The sequence below is a fragment of the Cryptomeria japonica genome, chromosome 7, assembly GCF_030272615.1.
Source record: "Cryptomeria japonica chromosome 7, Sugi_1.0, whole genome shotgun sequence".
In the NCBI taxonomy this organism is placed as follows: Eukaryota; Viridiplantae; Streptophyta; class Pinopsida; order Cupressales; family Cupressaceae; genus Cryptomeria; species Cryptomeria japonica.
Window position 1 is genome coordinate 836,677,592 of NC_081411.1, and position 22,576 is coordinate 836,700,167.

The following is a 22,576-nucleotide window of genomic DNA, read 5'->3' on the forward strand; positions in this document are numbered from 1 at the left end:
TTTAGTTAGCATTGATTTAAAATCTTATTAATATATATATATATATATATATATATATATATATATATATATATATATATATATATATATATATATATGTTTTAACTTAATGCCTTTCCCTTTTAATTATTTTAGTTTAAAATTTTGCATGGAAATTCTCTTTAAAAAAAAAATACATATATAAATTTATATTGAAATAAATTTCATCTTTTAACTATGATTATAAAAGTTATGTGAATATAAATATATATATATATATAAATATATTTATATATATATATATATATAAATATATTTATATATATATATATATTTAATATATTATATTTTTAAAAAATAAAAAATTTAAAAAAAATATGTTTTGGGTCCTCGTGGACTCCACTGTGTGTACGCACAGTGGACGGCCGCGCGGCGCCCACTGTGTGCACACACAGTGGAGCCGCTTCCGGCTCCCACTGTGTGGGCACACAGTGGACGGCCACAGCCGCCACTGTGTGGGCACAAAGTGGTGCCGCAGCATCCACTGTGTGCTCACACAGTGGCGCGCGGCCAACCCGCCTCCATTTCCTCCCGTGACCTGCAATAAAGAAATTCATGGCCGCCTTTGGGGTCTTCGGCCCAGCAAGAAATTTTGACTGTTAAAAAAAAAATTATGGGTTAAACCCTAGCCCGAATGGGGCTAGGGTAATTCGATTTAAAAAAAAAAAAATATATTAATTAGTTTAGATATTTTATAAGTGAGAAAATTAGAACCCTAATTAGGGTTGGGAAAAAAAAATATGGAGTAATATTTAGGAAGTTAAAAATGGCTTTTGAGATAGAGTTAAGATATTTAACATATAAGTAAAATATATATATATATATACATATATATATATGTTTCCATATATATATATGGGTATATATATATATATGGGTATATATATATATATATGAATTTTGAGCATTTTGAATAAGTAATTAAATTATAAATATATATATATATGTATATACAAATATGTATATATATATATAAATTTATAGATTCCTGATTTTAATTTGGAATAAATTATAAAGAGAAATTTAAAAAAAAAAAATTGATAAGACTGTATAGTCATATTGGAGGATAAATTAAAAATTCCTCTCCGAGTTTCTTTAGCTTGATTGATTTAATAAACCTAAAAACTAGGTAACTCTTGGAGATAGAATTAAACCAGTAGGTTTTCCGCAATTAAAATTAAACAATTTATCGATGCTTAGTTCGTTTCAGAATTGGCTCGAATTTAATAATGGAAGTTTCACTAACGTTTGTCGCGAGAGTGAACTTGTTAATTAATTTAGTATGTTTTAAAAAAAAATTTGTTCCGTTTTTGCCCTAAATTTTGGGCATGACAAATCAATACTCCAAAAAGTTTTCTTCAAAAACAATCTTACTGATAAATATAAACTGTGTATAGCTGATCTCATAATATATAATACTAAAGCATAATCATAGAAATAACATTCATACACATTTCACTCCATAACTCAAATATTTTGGTTACGCAAAAACTCTTTGTTAGAGAGAAGAACTGCGGTGGGGATGGCACCCACAACTTCACTGCTGCAATAATAAAGGTTGCTCAGTTAGAGCTACATGTTTAGCTATTTCTGATAGCTTACCCTATTAGGAGTATCAAGATCTTTAGATCTACCTTGCTAAAGGATTTTACAACACTTTTACAAAATGTTGTACCTGGTTAAAGGCTTTACAATTTATAGACTTTGTTAGAGTCTTTTACCCTATTAAAGGTTTCTATTACAACTCAAATAGTTCAATCAAAAATCTTTACAAATATCTACAACTTTACTTCTGAAATGTTATAGCAGACTCTATGTGCTCAATATGAAATTACCTTGCTCATAGCATCCCTCAGTAATTGATAAATCAACTCGGTGACCTCATCTATATACTCTGTCTCTTAACTATTTTCTGAGAAACCTTCTTGGTGACCTCTGAATATCTCTATCGCTCTTCACACCTTATCTTCTCTCATGATTTTCATTTTCAAATCATCAATCTTCAATCTTCCCTCTCTCGTAATAGATACTCAAATCACTATGTATATATAGATCTCTGAGACGATGATCTTGTTCATACATCGATCATACAAATATGTTTTATTGAATGAATAAACATAGAAATTATTTCATTGGATAAACTTCCTCAAAATCATACAAAATCTTCGAGTGCAATTCCCTATGTAATAACAATTCCCTATTCTTGAATCTTGTAACACATTTCCACATATGTGTCCAAGTTCATTGAATCCGGTAACACATTTCCACTCGGTTCAGATTAACTCGGTATACCTTCTTTGCTACGCGGTAGACATAGGAACTTTACTTAGTAGGCAGCTTGGTATCTCTCATCTCAGTGACTAGCCTTTCTTCTGTAACCGATAGCCTTGGTACTTACCGACTGAATATTTCGGTAGTAATAATCGACTAGAGTATATAGGATGAATTTGGACATAAAACTAATGACAACTTAGTAAATAGTAACAATCTCCCCTTTTGACATTAGTTTGGTATGTTTGAGAAAACTCCTTTTAAAGTCATAACACAAAATTTATATACTTACAAAATTTGATTGAAATGATAGTATATACATTTGTTCTAATACATACGTCAAATACATACTCCCCTTATCAATTTGATGTACATAACTTGATTTACATGATCCTGATGTTCCATGCTCCCCCTGTCAATGTCATCTGTACACTCGGTAGATAGTATAAACTCTATAAACTCAGATACTCTATATACTCGGTACACTCCCCCTTTTTGACAAACATCAAAACTAGTTACCATTAGGTGGAGGCAATCGGTCAAAAATATATTTATACTTAGTACGAGCGTCGGTGAGAGCATTGATAAGTGCATCCTTGACACTTTCCATTAAATAATTTTGAGTTTTAATATCAGCTGACAGTGAAATCAAACCATCTAAAGTGCTTCCCTCTGGTTGAGTGGATAATTGTGTAGCTCGGTTGATCTGCTCTTGAACGGATGATAAATGGAGAATAAATAATGTTTGAAGAGTCATAATATACATCCTTATTTTGTGCTCTTCATTCTGAAGTTCTAACTACTAAGCCATAAGAGTTTGTAGCTTTGTATAAAAATTCTGAATAGAGTTTGGCTTGGTAGTCAGTTTATTTGAGAGATCGGTAATCTCTTTTTCAATGACTTCGGTCTTATGCTTGATATCTTTAATAAAGAATAAAAATGTACATAACTTCTAGAATAAATAAATAATGTGCTTGAGTTGAGGGGATAAATCAGCAATGAATCCAACAAGCTTGACTTTACCTATAGCAATTGCCTTCTACACTTCTTCAATCATCTTGGTAGTTAGCTCTTTGTCTTTTAATTTTCTAAGGTATTCTGATGCATCTACTCCTGATGCTTCTAATTGAGTGAGCAGTTCATCCAGTTGCATATGGATGGCAGCATCTTTATTTACAGTAGCTTCAGGTAGCATGTCTATCAATAATGCTTTAACCTTCTGAAGTACTCCGTTTTTCTTCTAAATAGCTATTTGTTTTTCCTGTTCTACTTTGGCTTTACAAAGCTCTCCGAATTCAATAAGTGCTTGCCCTTTTAGTTTTCAAATGTCAACATTTGGCAACACAATAGGCTTTGACAGATCTATCTTGAAATTGTGCTTCTTTTCTTTCTTCTCATTTGATGATGATGCCTTCACCGGTTGAATAAGTACAATGGCTTTGGAGGCTTGATCTTCCTTGGTATGTTCCTCAGTGGGAGAAACAGTTTTGTTAGTTTCTAAAGCCTCTATTGTATCCTTCGGTGTTTCCTTGCTTGGGGTCTTAGTGGCAATAGTTTCAGTGCTTGTAGGAGCTTGATAAGTTTTCTCACCTAGGGCTTGAGAGGTAGATTCACCTTGTGTATCCTTTTGATCCTCTTTACCTTGTTCGGTCTCCTAAGGTTTCTTAGTTGTCACTTGTTGAGTTACCGAAGGATAGAACTTAACTTGTTCCAAAACTGATTCACTTGATACCAGTTTGGCATAGGTATTTCCTTCTATCATCTCATCTTCTTTTGCCTTAGTGTCCATGACATCCTCATCTTTTTGAATAGTTGAAGCAGGATCTTGCTCGATGATGTTAACTATTTCCACTTCACCTTGAGTCTCTTCAGTTTGAATTCTGAAAATTTCTTGCCATTTTTCTTTAGTTTCCTTCTCTACTTCAAGATAAAGACCATTCATCATTTTCAAGGCCCTTTGCTTGACTTGAAAATTTATTTGGTAGTTTTTCAAATGTTTTCTTATATCATCTACTGACATGTCTGGAAAGAGATGTACCAAAACTCTTTCTCTTACCTGTTTCTTTGAGTCCATAGCATATTTCCATATGTTGTCAATATGAGAGTACAATGCTTTTGGAAGAAAATTAGTTAATTCCAATGGAACTACTCGGAATTTGAGAAGTGTACACACTACTGACTCCTCTATTTGCCTCTTTTCTTCTTTTGTTCAGGAGTCATATTTTACATACCTAAATGATCCAAATCCTCCATATTGTTTCAATTTTGTACAAAAATTGTCAACACTGTGTACATCTTCCTTTGTGCTTTTAACAATCTGAAATTTATTTGGATCTTCAGATTCAGTGTCACTTGACTTCTTATTCAAAATGAGTCTTCTAGTCGACTTTCTATAAGTCTTTGTAACTTTAGGCAATTCAACATTTTTCTGCCTCTTACCGGGTGACACTGTAGATGATCTAGTGTTAGGTCACATAACTGGTGGAGTTGGTGATACCTTAGTTGTATCCTATTTCTTTCTTTCCAAAATTTTTCCCTTTGGCAACTTGGTGCTCAGTGTAATTGTTGCTTCTTCAGCTTCAGATTCTTCCTCAATTGAAAGTTGATCATCTTTCCTACCTGCTGGCTTAGTAGGTGTGGAGGTAGAACCTTCTCCAAATTTCTCAGTTAAATCTTTGATCATTTTAGTGGCTTTCCTGGTAGCCTTTGGTACCACAATACTCATTCTTACTTTTTCTTTTACCTCTTCATAGGTACCATACCTAATCTCGATTGAGTGCCTTGGAAGTGCCAACAAGGCATCTATCTATTGTTGAGTAATATCAACATCAATCTCATAACCCATAGGTGGTAAAGATTGAATCCTATGTTCTACTACATTGATATAACAATAGTCAGTGTCCACTTTAAAACATATAGCATCCTTATATTTTACCACTAACTGAGCTAGGATCTTGTACCTGTTATGCATTTTTCCCTAAAATTTATTAAAGTAACCATCCATTATCTCATTGAAGTTATCACCTAGCTGATTAATAAAGTCATTTATTTAATGGGTGATTGGTCGGTGTAATTCTCAAATGATGTTACCGACTAAAGGAAAGAATTTCTAAAAATAGAAGAACATACACACTAAGAGTGACCCAAACTTTAGTGTGTTAGCAGTGTTGTTCTTCTTAGGTTTCCTTATTGTGTTGAGATTTTCAAAAAGGTTCTTCAACAATACTTCACATAAATCTACTTTCGTACCCTTTTTCACAATTTTATAGGCCAAATCCACAGCTGCACACGGTACACTATTTTCTCTTGCTGATTGAAAGAAACAATAACCAATGACTCTAATTGTGAACTTTAGCTCTGTATCTATTAAATTATTCAACTTAAGACCTCTGCAATCAAACTCAACTCCAGTTAAAGTTATCAATTCCTTCTGTGAAATCATTTTTTGTGCTCGGACATGGTCGAATATAGGGTATCTGCGTATTATGTGAATAATCTCCTTGGTGATTTTGAACGGTTTCTCTTCTAACCACATAAAGTCATCATGTACTCTACTCAAGACAAATTTGACCCATTGGGGTTTCAAAACTCGAGGATAGGTTAGGCCTTCGATCAATCCCTTAACTTTAATATGCTCATACTTACTATCCAGGATTCCATCGGTGCATAATTCATCATACATGACCTTAATTTCGGTATGACCTAGCTCTTCCACACGACACTTAGTATAAAATCTAACATCTTCAACCAATAGAACCCTATTCAGAATATGAGAAAGTGCAGTTTTCACATTGGGTTCAGATGCCACTTTGGGAGGTAAGGAATACTTTAGTGAGGGATTCTCAATAGTCTCAACTACAATAGGTTTCTACATCTTGGGAGCCATTTTAAACTTGGTTTTCTACTAATGAAAAAGCTTAGGGTTTCAACTAACTAGAAAATGCTTTTGACTTAGTAAATATAATGCAAATATTCACAACTGATATTGATCGGTTAACTTGCTTGAAAATACGCTTAAGATTGTTGGAAAATACCTTGAAATAGCTCTGGAAATATTTGATCACCTTTGATTCTCTTAGCTCTACTCTTTGAAAACTGGTAAGTGTAAAATGACCACACAAACAACTTTAAATACACCCTTTTACCTTATCGAGCTTCATACAATTAGGAAAGATAAGCATTAAATGCACTCGGTTCCACTAAACCAATTATCTTCCTTCTATGTTTTTACCAACTAGACAGGTTTCCTGCACTTACCGACTTCTCTGGTACTTCAAATAGACTAGATAGTATTTAAAAAAAATGTTATTGCATCTTAGGTATGCAGATTTTGGAATTGTGTACATAATTAAATAGGAACTGTTTGGATCTAACCTTGAGAAAATGTAGTCCCTTCATACCTTCAATGATTAAGTAGAAGTGGATGCATCTAACTCAGTAGGTAAGGTGCTTTCTTCATTATTTGACCCTTTTTCCTTCTTTTTCCAAATTTTCTGTAATTTGCTTCTTATTTCCTCAGTATCTTCTCTAGGTTGATATCTGCAATCTTTAGCCAAGTGTCCAACTTTGTGACAATAAAAACATGCCATTCTAGGATTTCTCCATGATCTCTGATTGTTCATTCCAAACCTTATCATACAATTTGCACTTATATGTCCATATCTTCCACAACATTCACACCATATCCTTGTATTGTAATCCCATGGTACTGCAGTATATTGTCGGTTAAGATCTGTGTGAGTTCGTTAGCTTCTATTATTTGCTCAGTATGAAGACCACATATAGTTTTTCTGCTTAAACCAACACTTCTCAGTATTGTGTCCATATCTATTGTAGTTTTTGCAAAACCCCTTGAATTTTGCCTTCTGATAATTGCTAACAGACTTTTTCTTACATTGATTAGATGTATGACCATACTTATTGCAATTATGACAATAACCATCAGACCTAGTGACATTTAGTTGCTTACCTTTTCTTATTCGGCACATGTTGGTAGTATGTCCTTGTTTTCCACAATAATTACAAATAGGCTTCCTATCTTTCAACTTATCTTTATTTCTAGCCTTCTTTGATGATTCTCCTTTCTCGGTAGTGTTGATTCCTTTGTCGGTAGAGTTATTTCTTTTGTAACCGAGTCCGACAGATTTGTTGGGTGACCTTATGTTTAGTTGCTCATCCAACACTCTTGATGCTTCATAACTTTTCTTCAGTGTTTCTTTTGACTTCTTTTATTCTTCAAGTTCATCGGTTAGTCTCGATAATTCAAGTTTCAATGCTTGATTCTCATTTTCTTTTAGATTTTTTTCATGATGTGCATAACCCAATTGATCAGACATATTACGCTGAATTCCAGTCATCCTTGTGATTTCATCATTCTTTTCAGACACCAATGCTTCTAGTTGTTTTTTTTCTCTTTCTATATCTCTTATGTTATCTTCAGTTGTTCTCAATGCATCAAGATTTTCAGTCATCTATGTGCTAAAATACTCATGTTCCCTTTTCATTGCTTTTAGCTGATCATTCAGTGCTTTGTCCTTTTCTTTCAATTGTACAATCATTTCTTTAGATTCTTCTGATATGTTGTTCTCAGATGATGTCTCAATTTGTTCCACCAACTCTTGTGAGTCCTGTAAATCATCAGACAATATTCTTCTGACTTTCAGTGATTTTTGCATTTGTCTCTGCATGTCTGCAATCACTTGATTAGCATGATCCAATTCTTCTTGGAGATTCACAATTATGCGTGATTGTTTATAGCCTTCCATTGCTAGGATCTTTCTCTTTAGGCTGTAAAACCCTTTTCCAAGAGTAGAGCTCTGATACCAATTGTTAAGTCCAACTAGGAAAGCTAATGTACTGAGAGGGGAGGGGTGAATCAGTACTCCAAAAACTTTTCTTCAAAAACAATCTTACTGATAAACATAAACTGTGTATAGCTGATCTCATAATATATGATGCTAAAGCATAATCATAGAAATAACATTCATACACATTTCACTCCATAACTCAAATATTTTGGTTATGCAGAAACTCTTTGTTAGAGAAAAAAACTGCAATGGGGATGGCACCCACAACTTCACTACTGCAATAATAAAGGTTGCTCGGTTAGAGCTACATGTTTAGCTATTTCTGATAGCTTACCCTATTAGGAGTATCAAGATCTTTAGATCTACCTTGCTAAAGGATTTTACAAACACTTTTACAAAATGTTGTACCTCGTTAAAGGCTTTACAATTTATAGACTTTGTTAGAGTCTTTTACCCTGTTAAAGGTTTCTATTACAACTCAAATAGTTCAATCAAAAATCTTTACAAATATCTACAACTTTACATCTAAAATGTTATAGCAAACTCTATGTGCTCAATATGAAATTACCTTGCTCATAGCATCCCTCGGTAATTGATAAATCAACTCGGTGACCTCTTCTGTATACTCTGTCCCTTAACTATTTTTTGAAAAACCTTCTCAGTGACCTCTGAATATCTCTGTCATTCTTCACACCTTATCTTCTCTCATTATTTTTATTTTCAAATCATCAATCTTCAATCTTCCCTCTCTCATAATAGATACTCAAATCACTCTGTATATATAGATCTCTGAGATGTTGATCTTGTTCATACATCAATCATACAAACATGTTTTATCGAATGAATAAACATAGAAATTATTTCATTGGATAAACTACCTCAAAATTATACAAAATCTTCGAGTGCAATTCCCTATGTAATAATGGTTCCCTATTCTCAAATCTTGTAACACATTTCCACATATGTGTCCAGGTTCATTGAATCCGGTAACACGTTTCCACTCAGTTCAGATTAACTCGATATACCTTCTTTGCTGCTCGGTAGACATAGGAACTTTACTCGGTAGGCAGCTCGGTATCTCACATCTCGGTGACTAGCCTTTCTTCTGTAACCAACAACCTTAGTACTTACTAACTGAATATTTTGGTAGTAATAACTGACTAGAGTATATAGGATGAATTTGGACATAAAACTAATGACAACTTAGTAAATAGTAACAGGAAAAACAAATATCCAGTACAAGAAGAAGAAGTCCAAGAATAGTTAGAAGATGTTGTAGTGGAGCAACGAACTGAAAAGGTCGATGGGATTGAAAAGGACTTGTAACTTCTTTTTGAAGAAATTTGTAGTTGTAAAAAACTATTCCTAGGGAAGTCCAAAGCTTGTTTTGCATCCATATTGTTATAAATGGATAGCAGGACTTAGGGATAGATGATCACAAGAATTTTGTAAAGATACTCTGCTGAAATTTATCTAGGGTTTTTCTGATTCTTTCAGAAATTACCTTTGGTCATGTAAGATTTTCAAAAATGAATATGAATATATAGATCAATGCTTTTCAAGCCTAAATCTTTGTTGTCTTCTTGTGTGCATTCATTATTTTACTAGATTGTTTTAAATAATCCAAGGTTATTTGATTGAATAGGGATTGTAAGGCAATCTTGCAGATATGTTTTAGGTTTTCCTGTTTAGGAAAGGAATCAAATACACGTGAAGTATCTTTGCTAGTGAATAAATTGTTTGTTGCTTAGAATTTGATAAATTGTTTTCAGTTTAAAGAGAAAGAAATTATATATGTCAGGCATGTATAGGGTTGATGAAAGCCGAGGTGATGAAATGTATGAAAATGGTCAAGTTTGGAATTCCTGTTTGATTTAGGTGATTGTGTGGCCTGGATAAGGGACTGATATCAGTGGTGGAATTCTTTTTATCTTTCTTGGGATCAAAACTAAAGATAAACACATATTTTCTTTTAATGTTTTCAAGTATTATTGAAGGTGATGAGGTTCATAGGTTTTTAGCATTGGTTTAATGTGGATCTCCATTTAAAAGTGTGAAATTATTCATAAAAGGTATACCCACTTGAACTAAGGATAAGTTCAAAGTGTAGAAGGTTTTGCTAAAACCTTGTTATATGTTATTCTGAAATTCTATTCTCTTATTGTCCCCTTCTTATGCAAATAGAGTTATCAAATTTTATGACAAAGAGGATTCTTGGGAGGAAAATCAGAATTTGAGAACAACACTATGGTTGGTGGAGTGCTATATCTTACATAGACTAGACTGAACATTATGCATGTTGTGTGCATGGCTAGTACATAAGTTGATCCGAAAGAGAGTCATGTTACTGTTGTTATGAGGATATTCAAATACTTGAAGGGAACTATGGAATATGGATTATGATATCCTAGGAATGATGATTTTATGCTATGTGCCTGCACTGGTGTTGATTGGGTTGGTGATGTTGATGAACAGAAGAGCACTACCGGTGGAGAATTATTTTTGGGTAAGCATTTGGTTTCATGGGCTAGCAAGAAACAAGATTCAATCTCCTTATCTACTGCTAAAAATAAGTACATTGTTACCACTAATAATTGCACTCAGGTAGTTTGGATGAAGAAAATGATGAAGGATATCAGAATTATTCATGATGAGCATACTATTATATATTGTGATAATTCCAATGCTATCAACATGTCAAATAATCCAGTGCAACATTAAAATAATAAATATATTTCAGTCAGATATCATTACTTGAGAGAGCAAGTCAGTGAAGAGAAGGTGAAGCTTGAGTATGTATCTACAAAGGAACAAATAATTGATATTTTCCCTAAACCTTTATCTGCAAATACATTTGTCTATCTAAGAGAGAAGTTAGGGGTATCCACCCATCCTGGTGAGAAAAATGCATTAAGTTGCATCAATCTTGTGGATTTCAGAGCTTTATCCTTTTATCTAGATTGTTGAGTTGGTGTTGCTCCTCTGCTAGAGTAGTCTGTTGTGTTTGTGAAAGTGGATTAAGAACCTGTATCTGCAAGACACAACCCTTCAATCAAGTCATTACATGCATGGTTAATCAGATATCAATGAATAGTAAACCATGACAAATCGACCCATTGCCTTCTAAAAGAAGCGAATATAAGATTGCTCTCAGATTATTTAGCAATACCAGTGACCAGACAACATCAAGATGAAGGATTTTATCTATATGATCATGATGAATGCTAGATGGATGCAATATTGATCTAACAAGAGTTAAGCAATATTAAGCTAAATGATTTAATCAATACGAAATAATAAATATGCAATATATCTCAATGAACCTAGAGCAAAAATAGTATAATAACAATATATTCTCCAGCCTCCTTTGAATGAGAGATGAGCCTGAATTTATAGAAATTCATTCAATTTCATTCAATTTTCAATTTCAGTCAATTTTAAGATTTAATTGTTTTAATTGCTTTCTTTGAGATTATCTATCAATTTTTAATTTGGTTTTTTCAAGATTATCTCCAATTGATTTCTTTTTTCAAATTTTTAATTCTTTCTTGGCAATTAATTCCTTTTTTGATTTATTTAATTAAATATGCTAGGATATTTAATAAAATCAATAAGATAATTGTTTAAAATAAATTACTTGGAATGATTTAATTAATTAAATAAATATTAAATAAATATTTAATTAATATTGGTTGATTAATTTGCCATGTGACATTTGATAATTGAAGGATTAATCGTGTGCTCAAGATTTATTTAATTGCCTTTGGTTAGGACCTTGGTGATGTTGTCGAGATTAGACCTTGGTGATGTTGTCGAGATTAGGGGCTCATGGTTTAGATGACCATTTTTAGAGTATTACATTTTCCCCTCTTTGAATTAATGTGCGAGCAGCACGTTGATTCAAAGAAAATTTTATGTCTAGGAGATACCAGTTCTAAACTTGATTGATCATGAACTAGATGAAAGCAAGGTGTTTAGCTTGATTCGAAGTGACAAAGCTGAGTGAAGTCTAGTTAAAGCGATACCATTCCCGAACTTGATTGAACTAGGAATGATAGAAAACAAAAGATACCGAACTTGAACTTGATTGATCAAGAAGAGGATCTTACTGATCTAGACACAATGAGTGATGATTAAAATTGATCTTGAACTATTAGGGTTTCAAGCAGATCCGAAGCAAAAATGAACTAACAATTATATGCAGATTTAAATACAAAAGATAAAGAAATAAAAAATAGGACACAAATAACACAGATATTTAACGTGGTTCACCCAGAATGGGTTACGTCCACCATACACAGCCGTCCAATCTTTCTTATTATCCAGCAAAAATAGTACATCAACCTTACAATGCCTTAAGCATCCCAGCCGCTTATAACATGCATTTTTAGGGCAACGAACAAAGTCGGCCTTTTTTAGGGTTTTATTACAATGTCGGTTTTCATCAACAAAAAATGGCAAAAAAATTTTCTCGGGGGCTGCCGCCCCCAAACCCCTGCCCAGGGCCTGGCCCGACCCCGGACCCCGGTGAGGATACGCGGTGAGTGTATAGTACTTTGCTGATCAGTCACCACATTTCAACAATCTCTGACTTGGAGACTGATCAGGCTCCACACCGAACAATCTCCCACTTGGAGACTGATACTAGACGACACCACTATACATGCAACATCCGCTGGATAAATCACTAGGACTTGACTGGTATAAATTCCACAATTATTAATCAAGAAGACCAACAGAAACTGATGAAGAAATCAGCTTCTCCTATGGAACTGCCTTTGTGAACATATCAGCAAGATTCTCACTAGTGTGAATCTTCTCAAGCGGTAACTGACCCTCCTCCAAAATAGTCCGGATGAAGTGGTACCTGAGCTGAATGTGCTTTGTCCTTGAATGAAAAGCAGAGTTCTTCACAAGATGAATGGAACTCTGGCTATCAATATATAATGGGCTATCCTCTTGTGTCTAACCCAATTCCTTCAGAAAACATTGCAACCAAATCATCTCTTTGTTGGCTTCTATAGCAGCATACTCAGCCTCAGTGGTTGAAAGTGCAACAACCTTTTGCAGCCTAGAAATCCAACTGACTGCAGTTCCCCCTATAGTAAAAACATACCCTGTAGTACTCCTCCGTGAATCAATATCACCCGCCTGATCAGAGTCAACAAATCCACTTAGAGCAGCATTAGATCCTTTGAAACATAATGCCTTCGTAGTAGTTCCTTTCAAATATCGAAGAATCCATTTCACGGCATTCCAATGTTCCATACCCGGATTACTCATAAACCTGCTCACAACTCCCACTGCATGTGCAATATCTGGCCTTGTGCATACCATTGCATACATTAGACTACCAATAGCTGATGAATACGGGATGTTAGACATTTTATTAACCTCTTCCTGTGCCTTTGGACACATCTCCTTAGTCAATTTGAAATGACTAGCCAAAGGTGTACTAACTGCTTTTGCATCCTGCATGTTAAATCTTTTCAACACCACCTTTATATACTCACTTTGGGACAAATTTAAGGTTCTATTTTTCCTGTCCCGTGTAATCCTCATACCAAGAATTTGCTTAGCTACACCCAAATCCTTCATAGCAAATGACCTGGCTAATTTCTGTTTAAGATCTTTTATATGTTGCATGTTAGACCCAGCAACAAGCATGTCATCAACATAAAGCAACAGGATAATATAACTGCCATTATCAAATCTCTTAAAGTATACACAATGATCAAAATGACATCTATGATAACCGTGTTCAGCCATGAAACTATCAAATTTTAAATACCATTGTTTGGGTGCTTGCTTTAGGCCATACAGACTTTTCTTCAACCTGCACACCAAGTTCTCCTTACCTTTGACCTCATATCCCTGTGGTTGCAACATGTAAATTTCATCCTCCAAATCTCCATGGAGAAAAGCTGTTTGGACATCTAATTGTTCAATATGTAAATCATCTGCAGCCACAAGACTAAGTACAGTTCTAATTGAAGTCATTTTTATAACTGGAGAAAATATTTCATCATAATCTATACCCTTTTTCTGTGCAAAACCTTTTACCACAAGTCTGGCCTTATATCTTTTCTGACCTCCTTCCTCCTCCTTCAGTTGATAAACCCATTTGTTAGGCAAGGCTCTTTTTTCTGCAGGTAAAGGAACTAAGTCCCAAGTCTTATTTTTCATCAGGGAGTCCATCTCCTCTTTCATGCCTAGCTGCCACTATTGTTTGGCATCCACCTACATTGCTTCTTCATATTCTTCTGGTTCACCAGAATCTGTTAATAAAATAGAATACAAAGAAGGAGAAAATCTTTCAGGGGGTCTACTTATCCTCGTAGAACGTCTAACACTTGCAGGAGTTTGTGGGACAATCTGTTGTTGCTGAGCATCAGGTACTTGTGGCATTTCATTTTCAAGAATCTCATCCAACACCACATATTCTTGTTTGTCCTGTTCATCCTTCTTTTCCTCCATCTGTTCTTTATACATAACCTTCTCATTGAATATAACATCTCTACTTCTAATTATTTTCTTATTTTCAAAATCCCATAACCGATAGCCATATTCATCTATCCCATATCCAATGAAGGTACATTTCTGAGATTTAGCATCAAGCTTGGTTCTGTTTTCTTTATCAATATGGACAAAAGCTTCGCAACCAAAAGTTTTTAGAAAAGAATAATTTACCTTTTTACCAGTCCATGCCTCCTCTGGAATACCACCATCCAAAGGGGTTGAAGGTCCTCTATTTATCAAATAGACAACAGTATGTACAGCATCTGCCCAAAAATGTAAGGGCAATCCAGCATGCAATCTCATACTCCTCGTACGTTCCATGATGGTCCTATTCATTCTCTCTGACACACCATTTTCCTGTGGAGTTCCTGGAACTGTCTTCTTCTTTCGAATCCCATTTAAGGAATAGTAATCTTCAAATGCTTTGCTGCAATACTCACCTCCATTATCCGATCTGAGACACTTCAACTTTTTTCCTGTCTCATTCTCAACCAAACCTTTCCATTTCTTAAAAGTTTCAAAAACATCTGATTTTTGTTTTAGGAAATATACCCATGTTTTTCTAGTTGAGTCATCAATAAAAATAGCATAGTAACAAGAGCCACCAAGAGATGATACCTGAGCCGGTCCCCATACATCTGAATGTACAAGCTCTAACTTCTCACTCTTCTTCTCTTTCCCAACCTTGAGAAATCTGACTCTTTTCTGTTTACCATAAACACAGTTTTCACAGAACTCTAAATCAATCTTCTTTAGTCCTGGCAATAGATTTTTGGAGTGAAGGATTTACATCCCTTTCTCACTCATGTGCCCAAGCCTATGGTGCCACATTATTGAATCTATTCTTGCAACATTTATTGTTGTTGTCCCTGCAGTAACTTTATCTGTAGCAGCTAAGGTAGAGTAAGTGTTACCAGTACACAGATATAATGTGCCTACCTTTGCACCTTTAGCTACTATTAATGATCCTTTAGTGACCTTCCACATATTGTCTGAGAAGGTAACTATGCAACCTTCACTACCTAGTTGCCCTGCAGAAATTAAATTTCTTCTTAAATTAGGAACATGTCTTACCTCCTGCAGAAACCAGTCATTACCATTCTACAACTTGATCTTTATCTTTCCTTTTCCAACAATTTGACAGGGCTCATCATCACCCAAATATACCTGTCCAAAATCACCTTGAACATAATCTAGAAAATATTTTCTATGCGGTGTAGCATGAAATGAAGCCCCATAATCTATTACCCAGGAATCATTAACATTATCCAAACATAAGATTAAAGCATCTTGTAAAGTATTACTTGCAATATTAGCTTCCTTACTGTCATTTTCATTTTTGTCTCCTTCTTTGTTTTTCCGAGACCAACAGTCTTTCTTTAGATGACCAGGCTTTCCGCAGTACCAGCAATCTTTCTTTCCTCTAGATTGAAAGCGTCCTTTCTTTGACTTCCCTCGTGACTTCTCATTCCCAGGGCCTTTTCCTCTTTCCTTTGATCTTCCTCTGTTCTCCACATTCAAAACACTACCTGATGATGTTGGAGTCTCACCTGTGCTTTTCCTTCGCATTTCCTCACTTAGGATAACACCAACAATATCATCAAATACCAAAGTATTTTTACCAGAGACAGAGTTACTTACAGCCATAACCAAGCTATTCCAGCTTTCTGGCAAAGAACATAAAATCAAGAGAGCCCTAACCTCTTCTAAAAAGGTAATTTTTACCGAAAACAATTGACTGGTAATTGTATTAAATTCATTTAAGTGCTCCACTACAGATCCTCCCTCACTCATTTTCAAATTAAACAAACGCTTCATAAGAAATACCTTATTTGAAGCCGAGGGTTTCTCATACAGCTCAGCCAATGTTGCCATCAAATCTACAGTCGTTTTTGCTTCTGTTATATTGAATGCTACAGATGACACAAGGCACAATCGAATGGATCCCAGTGCCTTTCTATCTAAAATGTCCCACTCTTCATCTGATATTGTGGTTGGTTTCTTTGCCTTTCCTTCCAATGGCCGCCACAAATCCTTTTGATACAGGTAATCCTCCATCTGCATTTTCCATAACTGATAATTCTGGCCATTAAACTTTTCGACCTTGAATTTGGAATCCTCCATTGCTCCCACTCAAATCTGAAAGTCTTGCCAATTTATAGAAAACCTCGCTCTGATACCAATTGTTAGGGTTTCAAGCAGATCCAAAGCAAAAATGAACTAACAATTATATGCAGATTTAAATACAAAAGATAAAGAAATAAAAAACAGGACACAAATAACACAGATATTTAACGTGTTTCACCAAGAATGGGTTACGTCCACCATACACAGCCGTCCAATCTTTCTTATTATCCAGCAAAAATAGTACATCAACCTTACAATGCCTTAAGCATCCCAGCCACTTATAACATGCGTTTTTAGGGCAACGAACAAAGTCGGCCTTTTTTAGGGTTTTATTACAATGTCGGTTTTCATCAACAAAAACGGCAAAAAAAATTTCTCGGGGGCTGCCGCCCCCGGACCCCTGCCCGAGGCCCAGCCCGGCCCCGACGAGGATACGTGCTGAGTGTATAGTACTTTGCTGATCAGTTGCCACATTTCAACAAGAGATACCGAACTTGATTCAAAGAAAATTTTATGTCTAGGAGATACCAGTTCTAAACTTGATTGATCACGAACTAGATGAAAGCAAGGTGTTTAGCCTGATTCAAAGTGACAAAGTTGAATGAAGTTTAGTTAAAGCGATACCATTCCTGAACTTGATTGAACTAGGAACGATAGAAAACAAAAGATACCAAACTTGAACTTGATTGATCAAGAAGAGGATCTTACTGATCTAGACACAGTGAGTGATGATTAAAATTGATCTTGAACTTGATTGATCAAGATATGATGAGGATAAATTGTTCCGCTTGATCAAGAAATGATGAAACTAAACACCTACTTAGATTTAGTGTGATCAAAGAAACTCTTTAAACCCTTGATTGAGTTTAAATGAATAATCAACTTGATGAAAAGCGATGAAACTGATTAACGTTAAGAGATTGATTCAGATAAAAGACAAATAGCAGCTTGATATGAAGCGATGAGGTCTTATTTGATTGATTTTATTTAGTTGAAAAATATTTTTTTGGTCGACTTTTGATGAAGATTTGAAAATTTTCTTAACATTGAAGAATGTGAGGTCATAAGGTCACGAGTATGCCCCCTCGGGAGCGAAATCAAAAAATGGCGAGGGTTGTGATTATAAGCAATTGCTTTAGCGATGATAAGTTGTTTTGAGCACAAATTGATTCAGAGGAATTTGTGAAAATTTTGCGTTGATTCATAAGAAATTGAGCGCAAAGTTGAGCTGTAGAAATTAAATTGAGATTCAGCATTGATTTACGAGAAAATGAGCACAATTGAAGAAAGAATGAGCTTTTGATGAAAAGTGCTAAGTGGTCCAAATTTTGAAATTGACTAGCAAAATGATCTCGAATTTGGATTTCGATCCCGAAAATGGACTCAGGATGGTCAAATTAGCTAAGGGTACAATTTTCATGTCCATCGGAGCAAGTTGAAAAATTAAGTTTTTGGCTATATATGGGACAAAAGAGTCATTTTCAATTCATTTTAACCCTCCAAGTTTGAAAATTCAAAAAAGCCTTCTACAAAGAAAATGGTGGTCCCTACTCATCAACATCGATTCGAGTACCAGAGGAGACATAATTGACCCCAAAAATATGAGCCAGTGGTAAGTGATCAATCTTAAGCTTGTTTGTGTTTCCAAATTTGAATTTTTTTGTTCAATTTTCAAGTTTTCTGCATGATTGAAGTTGGGCATCACATTTTATCGTGCGAGATAGGGTCCTATCTCATATGAGAAACTGGTGTTTAAGGCCATTAGTCTAGTCATTCTAGGGCCACCCATGTGTCTTACGATAGGTCTATAAAAAGACCATTTTGTCATGTGGGGTCTAAAAGTTCGTCGTTTGAGCTTGTTTTGTCATACTAGAGCAATTCCTAGCTCGTACGAGATGTTGTTGATCTGTATTTTGTCATTTGAGAGATAGTGAGCATTTTTGAAGGTGTAAACGTGAAATTTTGATTTTGAATGTTTTCTGATGCTTCGTTGTTGGGTTTTTTTGTAGGTTTGATTACCTCTTGTGTTGTTTAGATGTGTGTATCCTCCTACCATTGCATTAGTATGACATTTATCTGAGGTTGAGCAGGCTCATATTGACTTGTGTGAATTGACTCATCTATTGGGATTACCTAAATCCATGTGAATCACGGAATGTTCATGGCATTGGTAGAGCGGTTTCATTCAGAGCATAATATGTTTCATCTACCGGTGGGGGAGTTGACGATCACTCCTAAGGATGTATACAGGATCCTCCATATCCCTTTTGCTAGGGATAAGGTGGATTATGATTCAAGGCACCTTCCAGGATAGCAGGCAGTCAGGCATGTCTCTAGTGATCCTGACATTTTGACGTGGTCCATCAGTTGGGATATTCTTATGAGCAGGTATAGTGAGGAGTATCCTCTGGCATGTGTCCTAGTAGGATTCATAGGTTGTTTTCTTATGCCAGACAGAGGGCATTAGGGTTTCCAGTGCGAATGGGGCCAGATGTTAGAGAGGTTGATAGAGACCCCTCAGAGACTTGGTTGGGGCTCTTGTTTATTGGCCCACATGTATCGAGAGATGCATGAGATCATATACAGAGATGGGTGGAGCATGGCCACTGAGGTATATATTTTGTAGGTATGGGCTTGGGAGCACGTTCCCATTTGTTAGCCAATAGTAGCTGATAGCAAAGAGCTTGGGCAACTGATCATTAATAGGTATGTTGGATATATTATGCAGCCCCATCTAGGAAAGACAAATTTTTGGAGACAAGAAGCTCGATGACCTGATAGCCGTCGTATGGAGACCTTACAGAGGTTTGGTGCCATGGGATGACTGGCAGCTAGTTTGCAGGAACCTGTTTGTTACACACCCACTGATCGGGAGGTCATAGACCATTGTGGAGTGATTTGTCATTTCTCGAGGGATGAGGCAGTATGGCCGGCCTTAGGGGATCTCGCAGGAGTACATAGCTTATGCGCGATATGTAGATGAGGAGAGACAGGGATGGTCTTTGCGATCATCATATGCTTTGACGATGCAAGAGCTGAAAGGTTTTACACCGCCTGAGGTGGGATTACTTAGATGATGTAGTAGATGCGGGGGTATTTCCCTAGTATAGAGATCATTTTCAGTAGCATCCATTCCCATGATTTACAGATCCAGGTGAGCAGGCTCCTCGTATTGAGGATGTTGAGGATGATGCCCCCGCACCAGTATAGGGACAGGGACAAGGCCATAGGCAAGGTCATAGGCAAGGTCACAGGTAGTGAAAGGCATAGAGAGCTGAGGCTCCACGATGGACAAGTGGTGATCCTGGTGCTAGCACCAGCAGGTTGCCGACTGAGGGTGGACAACAGAGGGGTGAGGGTGGATCCCTATAAGGAGTGAATGTGAGATTGGGTAAGACTGAGGAGGAGCAAGCAACTCTAAGATAGGTCCAGCAATAGAGGGATGAGAAGGGTGGAGGTGGAGGTGGAGGTGGAAGTGAGGAGCCTACGAGACAGCAAGGGATAGATGCTAGACAATCAATGAGGGCACGCCTTGTAGAGCTACAGTCACAGTTGATAGTGGCTTAGACTCAGTTTGCGGAGCAAGACCGACAACTAGCTGAGGTGAGGACCGAGCGTGATCGCTAGATTGTAGCACTAAGAGCAAAGATAGAGCCCCTGTGACAGGAGGTCCTTCACCAGACTAGTAGGGTAGCATATAGTGTTGCAGTTCCTATTGCTCAGTAGGTGATACCCTACTCACAGTATATGGCACGATCAAAGGGAGTGCAGGCACCTTGTCAGGATCCTGATCATCAAGCTCCTCCTCCTCCACCAGGTGATGATGGAGAGGGTGCTAGCTAGATTATTTTTTTGTTGCAGCTCCGATATTTTTTGTAGACACACCCATTTTTTGTAACCTATATGTTTCTTGCTCCAATGGGAGTTTGTATATGTCATTTGACATCATTATGTACCTTAGACTAGATATATATACGAGATCTGATTGGACTTCATCGTACTTGTGTTGATTCATTTATGAGATGCTTTCTATATGCTTTATTCTACATGTATGCATTTCTTTTCAGTATGAGTGGATGAATGCAAATGAATATGGATGTCTATTTTTGTTTCTTTTCATATGCAATTAAATGATGATGTAAATGAGTAACTAGAATGAGTAATGCAATTTTTCTTCATTTTTCTATGCAATAAGATGGATGTAAATGAGTAATAGTGAATGTATGAATCTATATAAAATGCTCATGTATGCAACTAACATCTCAAAACACAAGTACTCGATCGGAGAAATGATGAAAAGAGACCACTTAGCGAAGAAATGATGAAGCTCCAACTCTCATTTAGAAGATAAAGAGATCATTGTTATTATCCTGAAATCACTCTAGATTCACAAAATGCAAAATGAAATGCAAAATGAGATGCAACCTAAACCTAGTCACTGGACTTTAAACAACTTAATTTTCATCATTGAGCATTTTACAATTATAGCAAGCATAATAGAGTTCCTTGCTTTTCTTGTGCAATATTAATTATCTTGTCCACAATGACCCTTTTTTCGTTCATATCCTTGGACAAGTTACACATGGACCCGGATTGCACAATAAAGAAATTCCCTCAAAACAGACAAAGAAATGATATGGACCTCCCTATAGCATTCAAATAAGTGGAGTCGAGGTATGTGAGGCGATTTCACCTTGATGTGAAGGCTCTTATCACAGACACTCAACTAATTTAGATGATTCTAGATCATTTGGATCATTCCTTCAAGAAAAAAACAAAAAAAAGATATTATGCCCCCAATCCTTACTCCTCTTAGTCAAGATAGACTTTCTCAAGTTACTCAGAGGGATAATAATTGAAAACCAATATAAAAGACAACACACAAATAAAATTTTCATTCATAGCTCAAATTGTTTAGTGATTGTTTTCCATTAAGTTGTTTTGCTTGTTAACTCAGTGATAAAACTCTTCAATAGTCAAGAGACAAGTAACTGACTCGGAGTGGATGACCAGGTTTCACAAACGTAAGGTTGACTTGGTTGATATCGCTTAGGACATGTAATGTGCTTGGTTGATTACCTAAGACTGGGACATTGATCAGTTTCAAGCCATGAGGGTTCCAACAAACCAGGATGTCACAAAAAGTGATTGAAATATGTACAAGTAAAAGCAAAGATGCATGAAAGCAGGAATGCCAACATTGCATTGATAGATGGAGCGCTTGAGTACAAGAGGCACCTGTTTACTAGGTTTTCACCTGCTTGGCAGAGATTCTTTTTTTTTTTTTTTACCAAGGTGTCTGTTTGCCAGGTTGTCACCAAGGCATTTTCTGATTTTTAGGATTTCTTCAAGATGTTTTCTGATTTATTTGGATTTCTTCGGAACTTTTTCTGGTTTTTAGGATTTCTTCAGGACTTTTTCTAATTTTTAGGATTTTTTTCAGGACTTTTTCGCTGTATAAGTTGTTGGAGCAAAGAATATTTAGGTGAAGAATTTATTTAGATGGATGGTGTTGATTGTTTCATGGAGTTGTTCTCCTTCTGATGTTGAGAGTTGATAGGCACCAAAGCCAAAAGTTGCAGTAATGATATAGGGACCTAGCCAGTTGGGTTCAAACTTCCCTTTGTTGTCTCAAAACTATTGATTTTTAGGATTTTCTCTCAGGACTAGGTCACCAACATGAAATTCTCGATGTCGAACATTCTTGTTATATCCTCTAGACATTCTCTTTTGATATACTCTGAGATGATCAAATGCCACTCGTCGATGCTCATCCAGCAATTTGAGCTCTTGTAATCTAGATATTCTATATT